The sequence below is a fragment of the Coregonus lavaretus genome (assembly GCF_964263955.1).
Source record: "Coregonus lavaretus genome assembly, contig: HAP1_SCAFFOLD_371, whole genome shotgun sequence".
In the NCBI taxonomy this organism is placed as follows: domain Eukaryota; kingdom Metazoa; phylum Chordata; class Actinopteri; order Salmoniformes; family Salmonidae; genus Coregonus; species Coregonus lavaretus.
Genome location: NW_028156084.1, coordinates 286,076 through 298,137, shown reverse-complemented (window position 1 = coordinate 298,137; position 12,062 = coordinate 286,076). Strand labels below are relative to the sequence as shown.

The 12,062-nt window shown below is 48.4% G+C and overlaps 1 pseudogene across 1 annotated transcript in view; it reads left to right on the top strand.

Annotated features, from left to right (window-relative positions):
- The window catches only part of LOC311126869 (acetyl-coenzyme A synthetase, cytoplasmic-like), a 30,595-nt pseudogene extending 22,359 nt beyond the window's left edge, over positions 1-8,236 (top strand). Inside the window, exons 9-17 of the transcript XR_014615181.1 lie at positions 2,752-2,897; positions 3,261-3,393; positions 4,324-4,380; positions 5,651-5,706; positions 6,709-6,817; positions 7,007-7,075; positions 7,390-7,566; positions 7,776-7,850; positions 7,977-8,236. The product of XR_014615181.1 is annotated as an acetyl-coenzyme A synthetase, cytoplasmic-like (transcript). The remainder of the gene's footprint in view (positions 1-2,751; positions 2,898-3,260; positions 3,394-4,323; positions 4,381-5,650; positions 5,707-6,708; positions 6,818-7,006; positions 7,076-7,389; positions 7,567-7,775; positions 7,851-7,976) is intronic.
- Positions 8,237-12,062: the final 3,826 nt, after the last annotated feature.

Sequence of the window (12,062 nt, the reverse complement as noted above, 5' to 3'; positions counted from 1 at the left end):
ACAGACCACAATGATTTCCTCTTGGTCTGACGGTTAAGACGTTGGGTTGGCGCGTGGGATTCCTCTTGGTCTGACGGTTAAGACGTTGGGTTGGCGCGTGGGAATCCTCTTGGTCTGAGGGTTAAGACGTTGGGTTGGTGCGTGGGATTCCTCTTGGTCTGACGGTTAAGACGTTGGGTTGGTGCGTGGGAATCCTCTTGGTCTGACGGTTAAGACGTTGGGTTGGCGCGTGGGAATCCTCTTGGTCTGACGGTTAAGACGTTGGGTTGGTGCGTGGGAATCCTCTTGGTCTGACGGTTAAGACGTTGGGTTGGCGCGTGGGAATCCTCTTGGTCTGACGGTTAAGACGTTGGGTTGGCGCGTGGGAATCCTCTTGGTCTGACGGTTAAGACGTTGGGTTGGTGCGTGGGATTCCTCTTGGTCTGACGGTTAAGACGTTGGGTTGGTGCGTGGGATTCCTCTTGGTCTGACGGTTAAGACGTTGGGTTGGTGCGTGGGATTCCTCTTGGTCTGACGGTTAAGACGTTGGGTTGGTGCGTGGGAATCCTCTTGGTCTGACGGTTAAGACGTTGGGTTGGTGCGTGGGAATCTGACGGTTAAGACGTTGGGTTGGCGCGTGGGAATCCTCTTGGTCTGACGGTTAAGACGTTGGGTTGGCGCGTGGGAATCCTCTTGGTCTGACGGTTAAGAGGTTGGGTTGGCGCGTGGGAATCCTCTTGGTCTGACGGTTAAGAGGTTGGGTTGGCGCGTGGGAATCCTCTTGGTCTGACGGTTAAGACGTTGGGTTGGCGCGTGGGAATCCTCTTGGTCTGACGGTTAAGACGTTGGGTTGGCGCGTGGGATTCCTCTTGGTCTGACGGTTAAGACGTTGGGTTGCCGCGTGGGAATCCTCTTGGTCTGACGGTTAAGACGTTGGGTTGGTGCGTGGGAATCCTCTTGGTCTGACGGTTAAGACGTTGGGTTGGCGCGTGGGATGCCTCTTGGTCTGACGGTTAAGACGTTGGGTTGGCGCGTGGGATTCCTCTTGGTCTGAGGGTTAAGACGTTGGGTTGGTGCGTGGGATTCCTCTTGGTCTGACGGTTAAGACGTTGGGTTGGTGCGTGGGAATCCTCTTGGTCTGACGGTTAAGACGTTGGGTTGGTGCGTGGGAATCCTCTTGGTCTGACGGTTAAGACGTTGGGTTGGCGCATGGGAATCCTCTTGGTCTGACGGTTAAGACGTTGGGTTGGTGCGTGGGAATCCTCTTGGTCTGACGGTTAAGACGTTGGGTTGGCGCGTGGGATTCCTCTTGGTCTGACGGTTAAGACGTTGGGTTGGCGCGTGGGAATCCTCTTGGTCTGACGGTTAAGACGTTGGGTTGGTGCGTGGGAATCCTCTTGGTCTGACGGTTAAGACGTTGGGTTGGCGCGTGGGAATCCTCTTGGTCTGACGGTTAAGACGTTGGGTTGGCGCGTGGGATTCCTCTTGGTCTGACGGTTAAGACGTTGGGGATATCCCTCTAGTGGTGCGGGGGCTGTGCTTTGGCGGAGTGGGTGGGGTTATATCCTTCCTGTTTGGCCCTGTCCGCGGGTTTCTTCGGATGGGGCCACAGTGTCTCCGGACCGCTCCTGTCTCAGCCTCCAGTATTTATGCTGCAGTAGTTTATGTGTCGGGGGGCTGGGGTTAGTTGGTTATACCTGGAGTACTTCTCCTGTCTTATCCAGTGTCCTGTGTGAATTTAAGTATGCTCTCTCTAATTCTCTCGTTCTCTCTTTCTCTCTGAGAACCTGAGCCCTAGGACCATACGTCAGGACTACCGGGCATGATGACACCTTGCTGTCCCCAGTCCGCCTGGCCTTGCTGCTATTCCAGTTTCAACTGTTCTGCCTGCGGCTACGAAACCCCTACCTGTCCCAGACCTGCTGTTTTCAACTCTTAATGATCGGCTATGAAAAGCCAACTGAGAGACCTGAGCCCTAGGACCATACGTCGGGACTACCGGCCGTGGTGACTCCTTGCTGTCCCCAGTCCGCCTGGCCTTGCTGCTATTCCAGTTTCAACTGTTCTGCCTGCGGTTATGGAACCCCTACCTGTCCCAGACCTGCTGTTTTCAACTCTTAATGATCGGCTATGAAAAGCCAACTGAGATTTATTCCTGATTATTATTTGACCATGCTTGTCACTTATGAACAGTTTTGAACATCTTGGCATGGTTCTGTTATAATCTCCACCCGGCACAGCCAGAAGAGGACTGGCCACCCCTCATAGCCTGGTTCCTCTCTAGGTTTCTTCCTAGGTTTTGCCTTTCTAGGGAGTTTTTCCTAGCCACCGTGCTTCTACACCTGCATTACTAGCTGTTTGGGGTTTTAGGCTGGGTTTCTGTACAGCACTTCGAGATATTAGCTGATGTAAGAAGGGCTATATAAAATAAAATTGATTGATTGATTGGTTGGCGCGTGGGAATCCTCTTGGTCTGACGGTTAAGACGTTGGGTTGGTGCGTGGGATTCCTCTTGGTCTGACGGTTAAGACGTTGGGTTGGTGCATGGGAATCCTCTTGGTCTGACGGTTAAGACGTTGGGTTGGCGCGTGGGAATCCTCTTGGTCTGACGGTTAAGACGTTGGGTTGGTTACCACCAGTTAGTTTCATACCCTGTAATACTACCACTTTCTTTTTTATATATTGCCTGACTGAACCAACGGTGTGTGTGTGTGTGTGTGTGTGTGTGTGTGTGTGTGTGTGTGTGTGTGTGTGTGTGTGTGTGTTCTCCAGTTTGAGGCTATTCCAGTCCACCCTCACGTGGGGCGTTTCTGGGAGGTGATTGAGAAGTACAGAGTGACCAAGTTCTACACAGCTCCCACAGCCATACGCCTTCTCATGAAGTACGGGGAAGATCCAGTACAGAAGGAAGACACAGTGTAAGGCCGGGATTCAATCCAATCTGGCCTTTTTTTTGGCTATGCATCTTTTTAAAGGCAATGTTTCCGCGTTTCGCAGAGACGCCGCACATACACGATAAACGATATGTCTGCTCAATAGAAAATGACCTTTTATTTAAATGTCAAGCGAACTATTACGTGGATCTACCACGGATCAGATTTAATCCTTTAATCTTTGCATCATAAGAAGTACACTGATCTGAGCTGTAGCGCTGTGGCTATAATAACGCAGTGTCATTCTGTCCACTAGCGCCATCTGTTGGACGAAAAGAGAGAACCAACACTCAGTGAACCAAACCAGATCAGCACTTCTTTACTCGTTCACCCTGTAACTTCCTGCAGGTACGACCTTTCATCGCTGAGGATTCTGGGTACTGTAGGTGAGCCCATCAACCTGGAGGCGTGGCATTGGTACCACGAGGTGGTTGGTCAGAAGAGATGCCCCGTGGTGGACACCTTCTGTCAGACTGAGACGGTGAGCGCTGACTGGTGGTCTGTTTTGAAATGGTCCTTTTAATCTTTCATTGTTTTCTATTGCATCTATTTGACTGAAAATAAGTTAGAAAATACAGTTAAATTAAAATATTGATTTTAATACATTTGAAAAATATACTGACCAAAAATATAAATGCAACAATTTCAAAGATTGTACTGAGCTACAGTTCGTATAAGGAAGTCAGTCAGTTGAAATTAATGAATTAAGCCCAAATCTATGGATTTCACATGAATGGGAATACATCTGTTGGTCACAGATACAGTACCTTTAAAAAAAGGTAGGGGCGTGGATCAGAAAACCAGTCAGTATCTGGTGTGACCACCATTTTCCTCATGCAGAGCGACACATAACCCCACCGCCACCATAGGGCAGCACTCTGTTCACAACGTTGACATCAGTAAACCGCTCACCCACACAATGCCAAATATACATGGTTTGCGGTTGTGAGGCCGGTTGGACGTATTGCCAAATTCTCTAAAACGACGTTGGAGGCGGCTTACGGTAGAGAAATTAACATTCAATTCTCAACAGCAACAGCTCAGTTGGACATTCCTGCAGTCAGCATGCCAATTGCACGCTCCCTCAAATCTGGAGAAATCTGTGGCATTGTGTTGTGTGAAAAAAAACGGTACATTTTAGAATGGCCTGTTATTGTCCCCAGCACAAGGTGCAACTGTGTAATGATCAACGCTGTTATATCAGCCTCTTGATAAGCCACACCTGTCAGGTGGATAGATTATCTTGGCGAAGGAGAAATGCTCACTAACAGGGATGTAAACAAATTTGTGCACAACATTTGAGAGAAATAAGCTTTTTTTTGTACGTATGGAACACTTCTGGGATCTTTTATTTCAGCATGTTGCGTTTTATATTTTTGTTCAGTGTTTAATGACTTGTGTTCTTGCATAGGGTGGCCATGTTTTAACTCCATTACCTGCTGCTACACCTCTGAAACCAGGATCAGCTGTAAGTTACAATCATATACACAGTGTACAAAACATATTGAGTTGAACCCCCCCCTTTGCCCCCAGTACAGCCTCAATTCATCGGGGCATGGACTCTACAAGGTGTCGAAAGCGTTCCACAGGGATGCTGGCTCCATGTTGACTCCAATGCTTCTCACAGTTGTGTCAAGTTGGCTGGATGTCCTTTGGGTGGTGGACCATTCTTGATACACACGGGAAACTGTTGAGCGTGAAAAACCCAGCAGCGTTTGTGAGAGGTGTTGACATGCTGAATGCACCGAGCTGTCTGTTTGAACTACTGGCACACAGCTCAGACACCCATGCATACCCCACAAGACATGCCACCAGAGGTCTCTTCACAGTCCCCAAGTCCAGAACAGACTATGGGAGGCGCACAGTACTACATAGAGCCATGACTACATGGAACTCTATTCCACATCAGGTAACTGATGCAAGCAGTAAAATCTGATTTTAAAAACAGATAAAAAAAACACCTTATGGAACAGCGGGCACTGTGAAGCAACACAAACATAGACACAGACACATGCATACACACACACACACACACACACACACACATGGATTTTGTGTTGTAGATATGTTGTAGTGGTGGAGTAGGGGCCTCAGGGCACACAGTGTGTTGTGAAATCATTTTGCCGGACCCCAGGAAGGGTAGCAGCTGCCTTGGGGATCCATAATAAATACAAATACAAAATACTAGCATAGTCATGTGCCAGTGTAATATTTCCCCATATACCTGTGATTGGCTCCTTACTCCTTGTGTGAGGTATACTATAGGCGTAGACTTCAGTGTAATCTGGAATGAATCTGTCTCGTTATTGAAGAGCTTATAGCAGGGGTAGTTCCTGGGCAACCATGTTCCTGGAGTTCCGCAGGTTCCGCAGGAGATTGTTCCAACTAGGCATCACATCTGACCAACTGAGCTGATAGATCAGGTTCAGTGATTGCCTAAATTCAACACGCTTGGTCTTCCAGGTCGGTTTAAATGAAAAACACGACGTTTTCTGAAGTACTCCGGGACCAGCGTTGACAACCCCTGACTTATAGCATCTAATGAACCTGTGTTTGAATCATCTAGATTTAACGCTATAGATTCAGTTAACCCCAGGGTTCTCAGCTGGTGATTGGGATCTGGAAAAAGGAATTCTATACCAGCAGCCTGAAGTCTGTTATTGAAAAGCTTCATGAAAATCTCCCATTGTGTACAACAAATAAAATAAAAAATAAGATCTATCTATCTGATGTTCCAGACGTTTCCTTTCTTTGGCGTGGAGAGGAACTGGAGGGAGAGGCAGAGGGCTATCTGGTCAGTACAACACACAGTCTATGGTACAATGACTTCAAGTATTATTATTATTATTATTATTTTGTCATTTAGCAGACGCTCTTATCCAGAGCAACTTACATGAGCAAGTAGGGTTAAGTGCCTTGCTCAAGGGCACAGATTTTTCACCTAGTCGGCTCGGGGATTAGAACCAGCGACCTTTCGGTTACTGGCACAACGCTCTTAACCACTAAGCTACCTACCGCCCTACAGTGTAATACATTTGAGATGGTTTTTTTAAAATTCTCACTCACTATCCTTATAATATGGGTTTCATATAGGGTTATTACCGTAATATTTCTAAACTAAGAGCCATGGTCTGTAATGTTGTTGGTAGGGTTATTACCGTAATATTTCTAAACTAAGAGCCATGGTCTGTAATGTTGTTGGTAGGGTTATTACTGTAATATTTCTAAACTAAGAGCCATGGTCTGTAATGTTGTTGGTAGGGTTATTACCGTAATATTTGTAAACTAAGAGCCATGGTCTGTAATGTTGTTGGTAGGGTTATTACCGTAATATTTGTAATATTTGTAAACTAAGAGCCATGGTCTGTAATGTTGTTGGTAGGTGTTTCATTATGTACTGGTAGGGTTATTACCGTAATATTTCTAAACTAAGAGCCATGGTCTGTAATGTTGTTGGTAGGGTTATTACCGTAATATTTCTAAACTAAGAGCCATGGTCTGTAATGTTGTTGGTAGGGTTATTACCGTAATATTTCTAAACTAAGAGCCATGGTCTGTAATGTTGTTGGTAGGGTTATTACCGTAATATTTCTAAACTAAGAGCCATGGTCTGTAATGTTGTTGGTAGGGTTATTACCGTAATATTTCTAAACTAAGAGCCATGATCTGTAATGTTGTTGGTAGGGTTATTACCGTAATATTTCTAAACTAAGAGCCATGGTCTGTAATGTTGTTGGTAGGGTTATTACCGTAATATTTCTAAACTAAGAGCCATGGTCTGTAATGTTGTTGGTAGGGGTTCCGTCGGCCCTGGCCTGGTATCATGCGTACCGTGTACGGAAACCAAGAGCGGTTTGAGAACACATACTTCAAGAAATTCCCAGGCTTCTATGTGACCGGGGATGGTAAAACATATCAAGACTTTTCATTACAAACAGCACCTTGCATTCTTTGATTGATTAGATTGGATTCATCATATTAATTGACGATCACAATCACAATGTAATGGTGACATCGCTGTTAACGTGGCACTGTTGTTTTCTTTAAAAGGTTTAATAAAATGAAATTCATGAATTCATTCCTTTCTTTCCCAGGCTGCAGGAGAGATAAAGATGGCTACTACTGGATCGCAGGCAGGATAGACGACATGATCAACGTATCAGGTCATATGTTTTCCCATAGTTTGGCCAATGTGCTGCTGCTGGCTTCATTTGCGGGTCAAAGCCAGGTTATTGTGAAGCACTCTGTGATACATTTTGCTGTCAAAACAGGCGATCGATGGATGGATGGATGGATGGATGGATGGATGGATGGATGGGTGGATGGATGGATGGGTGGATGGATGGATGGATGGATGGATGGATGGATGGATGGATGGATGGATGGATGATAACCCATAGTGTTGTCTTCCCTACAGGCCACCTGATGATGATGATGAGTGGGAACCCATAGTGTTGATAACCTTGTCTCCCTCCAGGTCACCTGTTGAGTACAGCGGAGGTAGAGCCATCTCTAACAGAGCATGGAGCGGTGGCCGAGGCTGCAGTGGTCAGCAGACCCCACGCGGTCAAGGGGGAGTGTCTCTACTGTTTCGTTACTCTGAAGGACAGCAGAGAGTTCGACCGCACACTGGTGGAGGAACTCAAGCGACAAGGTGTTTGACCAATTTATAGACAAGTCTATCTATTACAGGCTTAACAAGATTACAGGTTACCCCTTGTAGAACGAACACAAGATTACGGCATTTGGCTACACAAGACTATTATCGCACTGAATATGAGATATTTATACAGTAGTACAACATGAGTTTTCTGTTGGTACTTGATTTAACACAACAACAAAACATGTCTTATGTCTTGTTAGTGAGGGAGAAGACAGGTCCGATCGCCACACCAGACTTCATCCAGAACGCTCCTGGACTTCCTAAAACACGATCTGGTAAGTGTTACCCCATTCCTGATTTTACCACATTTTTAATTAATTTTGTATACTTTTATGGACATTTTGTCTTTACATTTGTATTTATTATTTTCGTTTTTATTTAACAAAATATGTCATCATCAGGTAAAGATCATGCGGCGGGTCCTGAGGCAGATCGCCCGGAACGAGAAGGATCTAGGTGACCTTTCAACTATGGCTGACCCCAAGGTCGTGGAGGTCCTGTTCAGCCAGCGCTGTCAAACGGCCGCCTGAGGGGCTGCATGTCAACACGCTACAATGGCTTCCTCTCCCCAACACCTCATCTCCTCTCCTTCATCTACATCTGATCTGAAGCCCATTCCCGCCACCAACTTTTTTTTTTTTTTTTAATTTCGAGATGCTAAGGCATTTTTTTTTTTTTAAATAGTAGAACATGTAGGATATGTTTCTTAATTCGCAGCTGATTTATTTCCATCTGTCCACGTTGCAGAGGTCAGAACAGCAGGGGGAGCTGGCGTACGCCCCAGCACTTTTTCAATTCGGTTGAATAAAAAAAGTATTGACACAAAAGCATTGAAAAGTACCGTTGTTTAGACTGATTTGCCTTATGATTTGTCAACTCGCGCTTCAGTCTGATCAACTGTAGCCTTCTGATAACAACCACAGCTGCAGGTGGCCTAGAGAAGCCTATTCGCTCTGGCCCCCTCTGGCCCCCTCTGACCCCCTCTGGCCCCCTCTGGCCCCCTCTGACCCCCTCTGGCCCCCTCCCTCTGGCCCCCTCTGGCCCCCTCTGACCCCCTCTGGCCCCCTCTGGCCCCCTCCCTCTGGCCCCCTCCCTCTGGCCCCCTCTGACCCCCTCTGACCCCCTCTGGCCCCCTCTGACCCCCTCTGGCCCCCTCCCTCTGGCCCCCTCTGGCCCCCTCTGGCCCCCTCTGACCCCCTCTGGCCCCCTCTGGCCCCCTCCCTCTGGCCCCCTCTGGCCCCCTCTGACCCCCTCTGGCCCCCTCCCTCTGGCCCCCTCTGACCCCCTCTGGCCCCCTCTGGCCCCCTCCCTCTGGCCCCCTCTGACCCCCTCTGGCCCCCTCCCTCTGGCCCCCTCTGGCCCCCTCCCTCTGGCCCCCTCTGGCCCCCTCTGACCCCCTCTGGCCCCCTCTGGCCCCCTCCCTCTGGCCCCCTCTGACCCCCTCTGGCCCCCTCTGGCCCCCTCCCTCTGGCCCCCTCTGGCCCCCTCTGACCCCCTCTGGCCCCCTCTGGCCCCCTCCCTCTGGCCCCCTCTGACCCCCTCTGGCCCCCTCTGGCCCCCTCCCTCTGGCCCCCTCCCTCTGGCCCCCTCTGACCCCCTCTGGCCCCCTCCCTCTGGCCCCCTCTGACCCCCTCTGGCCCCCTCTGGCCCCCTCCCTCTGGCCCCCTCTGGCCCCCTCTGACCCCCTCTGGCCCCCTCTGGCCCCCTCTGGCCCCCTCTGACCCCCTCTGGCCCCCTCTGGCCCCCTCTGGCCCCCTCTGACCCCCTCTGGCCCCCTCTGACCCCCTCTGGCCCCCTCTGGCCCCCTCCCTCTGGCCCCCTCTGGCCCCCTCTGGCCCCCTCTGACCCCCTCTGGCCCCCTCTGGCCCCCTCTGGCCCCCTCTGACCCCCTCTGGCCCCCTCTGGCCCCCTCTGGCCCCCTCTGGCCAGGGGAAACCGAGCGGTAGTGTTGTGTAGTCATAGCGCACAATAGGCCCATTTATTTGTGTTAAGAGAAAATGTGAACGTGATCGAAATTTGATTTTATATTCAAACTTCGGGTGTCTTGGCTACCTAGACCTTATCGATCCAAAATGGTTGACGGAAATTAATTAATCAACACAATAGTGATGACACACTGTGTGAGGCACTTTTTAATTTACGGATGCAAAGGCCTTCATGATGCAACCCCTGCATACTGCCCTGCATACAGCCCTGCATACTGCCCTGCATACAGCCCTGCATACTGCCCTGCATACTGCCCTGCATACAGCCCTGCATACAGCCCTGCATACTGCCCTACATACACCCCTGCATACAGCCCTGCATACTGCCCTGCATACTGCCCTGCATACAGCCCTGCATACTGCCCTGCATACTGCCCTGCATACTGCCCTGCATACTGCCCTACATACACCCCTGCATACAGCCCTACATACAGCCCTGCATACTGCCCTGCATACAGCCCTGCATACTGCCCTGCATACTGCCCTGCATACAGCCCTGCATACTGCCCTGCATTCTGCCCTGCATACTGCCCTGCATACTGCCCTACATACACCCCTGCATACAGCCCTGCATACAGCCCTGCATACTGCCCTGCATACAGCCCTGCATACTGCCCTGCATACTGCCCTGCATACCGCCCTGCATACAGCCCTGCATACTGCCCTGCATACAGCCCTGCATACAGCCCTGCATACAGCTAGCTCCATCACCATGGACCTGATTAGAAAAAAAATCTGGTCCCATCATAGCCCATATAAAACCGTTTTACAGCTGATTCTATTACTATGTCATACCCTACAACTAGGGTCCGGAGTTTTACCTGGGTCATACCCTACAACTAGGGTCCGGAGTTTTACCTGGGTCATACCCTACAACTAGGGTCCGGAGTTTTACCTGGGTCATACCCTACAACTAGGGTCCGGAGTTTTACCTGGGTCATACCCTACAACTAGGGTCCGGAGTTTTACCTGGGTCATACCCTACAACTAGGGTCCGGAGTTTTACCTGGTTAGGTTAGCCTACCAGATCAGGAAAAACTCTGGGCCCCAGGAAAACACCTCTGAAATCACCCCCACAATGTTACAGATGAAGAAGCATGTTTATATAAGTATGCTCTACTATCTCAACATTTTTTTAGATAGTATCTCGACATTAAAAATACATGTGGTGGCGGGAATGGGCTTCCACAGAAAACACAGCATAGGTGAAACAAAATATAGAACGGGCATCATGGCGGATGGGGTATTTTTTTTCTCTCTCACTTATTCAGCGTCATTCTATGAAGGAGAGGAGGTGAGGTGAGGTGAGGTGAGGAGGTGAGGACGCTATGTTAAACTATTGAGACACACCCAGAGTCCCCTTCTAGTCCCTTCTGATGGTGCAGATTAATTCAGAGTCCCTAAGCACTGATCCTGGATCAGTCTTAAGTTATTTTATGTGCACTGTTTGGGGATGGGATTAGCGTTGGAGGACAGATCCTAGATCAGATCTTATGGGAACTACGGACTTTGATTTCGTCCATGTAGGGGAAGACATTAGCAAACAGTCAATTCAAATGACAATCCCGAGGCTCAAACAATGAATTCAGTTTATTTGAACCCTTTTCTAAACGGGTCAAAAGGACATGAAACAATCCATATTACAAATGATTATTTATGCCACAATATTATTATTAATAATGGGTGGGTCAATATTGAGGTAAACTGGATACAGTATCAGAATATTTCCCTTGTTTCCTGGTCAGCATCCTGACCTCTGGAACATTCTCTCAGTGTTCTGATTGATCAGCTTCTGCTTCCATCTTGCTTTTCACATGCTCCTCAGATGATTCTATATATATATTTTATTTATTGATCTGTAAAGTCTAAATAATGGAAAGCTAGTTTCACCTTTTTAAAGCTATGATAACTATTCCCAGGGAGACCAGTCAGCTTTGCACAGTTCTTCCACAACATGGCTTGTATTTGTTTGGACGTCGATGTATAATTCAACTTGAGATTTTATGACTTGAGAATAAAAGTGTTAAATGTATTTGGTTGTTTTGAATTTATTCACATTTTTTGTTGAAATTACAATTTTTTCTAACAATACTTGAAGAGGACAGAAAGTAGGAACTCAAAGCCTCAGACGCCCTCTTGTGGTGAAGTTAAAGTAATGCTCTGCAGAAAATCACCCTCTAGTGATATCAGATAGGAGCTGTGCTTTACTGTAAAAGCCTCTATCATACAGCCAAGGCTTCTCCCTGTTGCTGTTTGTGTTTCAGATCTTGGGAGACCTGATCCATCTAGTAGAGCTTAGAGAGGGAGATGGAGATGAGAGAGAGAGAGAGAGGGAGATGAGAGAGGGAGATGGAGAGGGAGATGGAGAGGGAGATGGAGAGGGAGATGGAGAGAGAGAGATGGAGAGAGGGAGATGGAGAGGGAGATGGAGAGAGAGAGATGGAGAGAGGGAGATGAGAGAGGGAGATGGAGAGAGATATGAGAGAGAGGGAGATGAGAGAG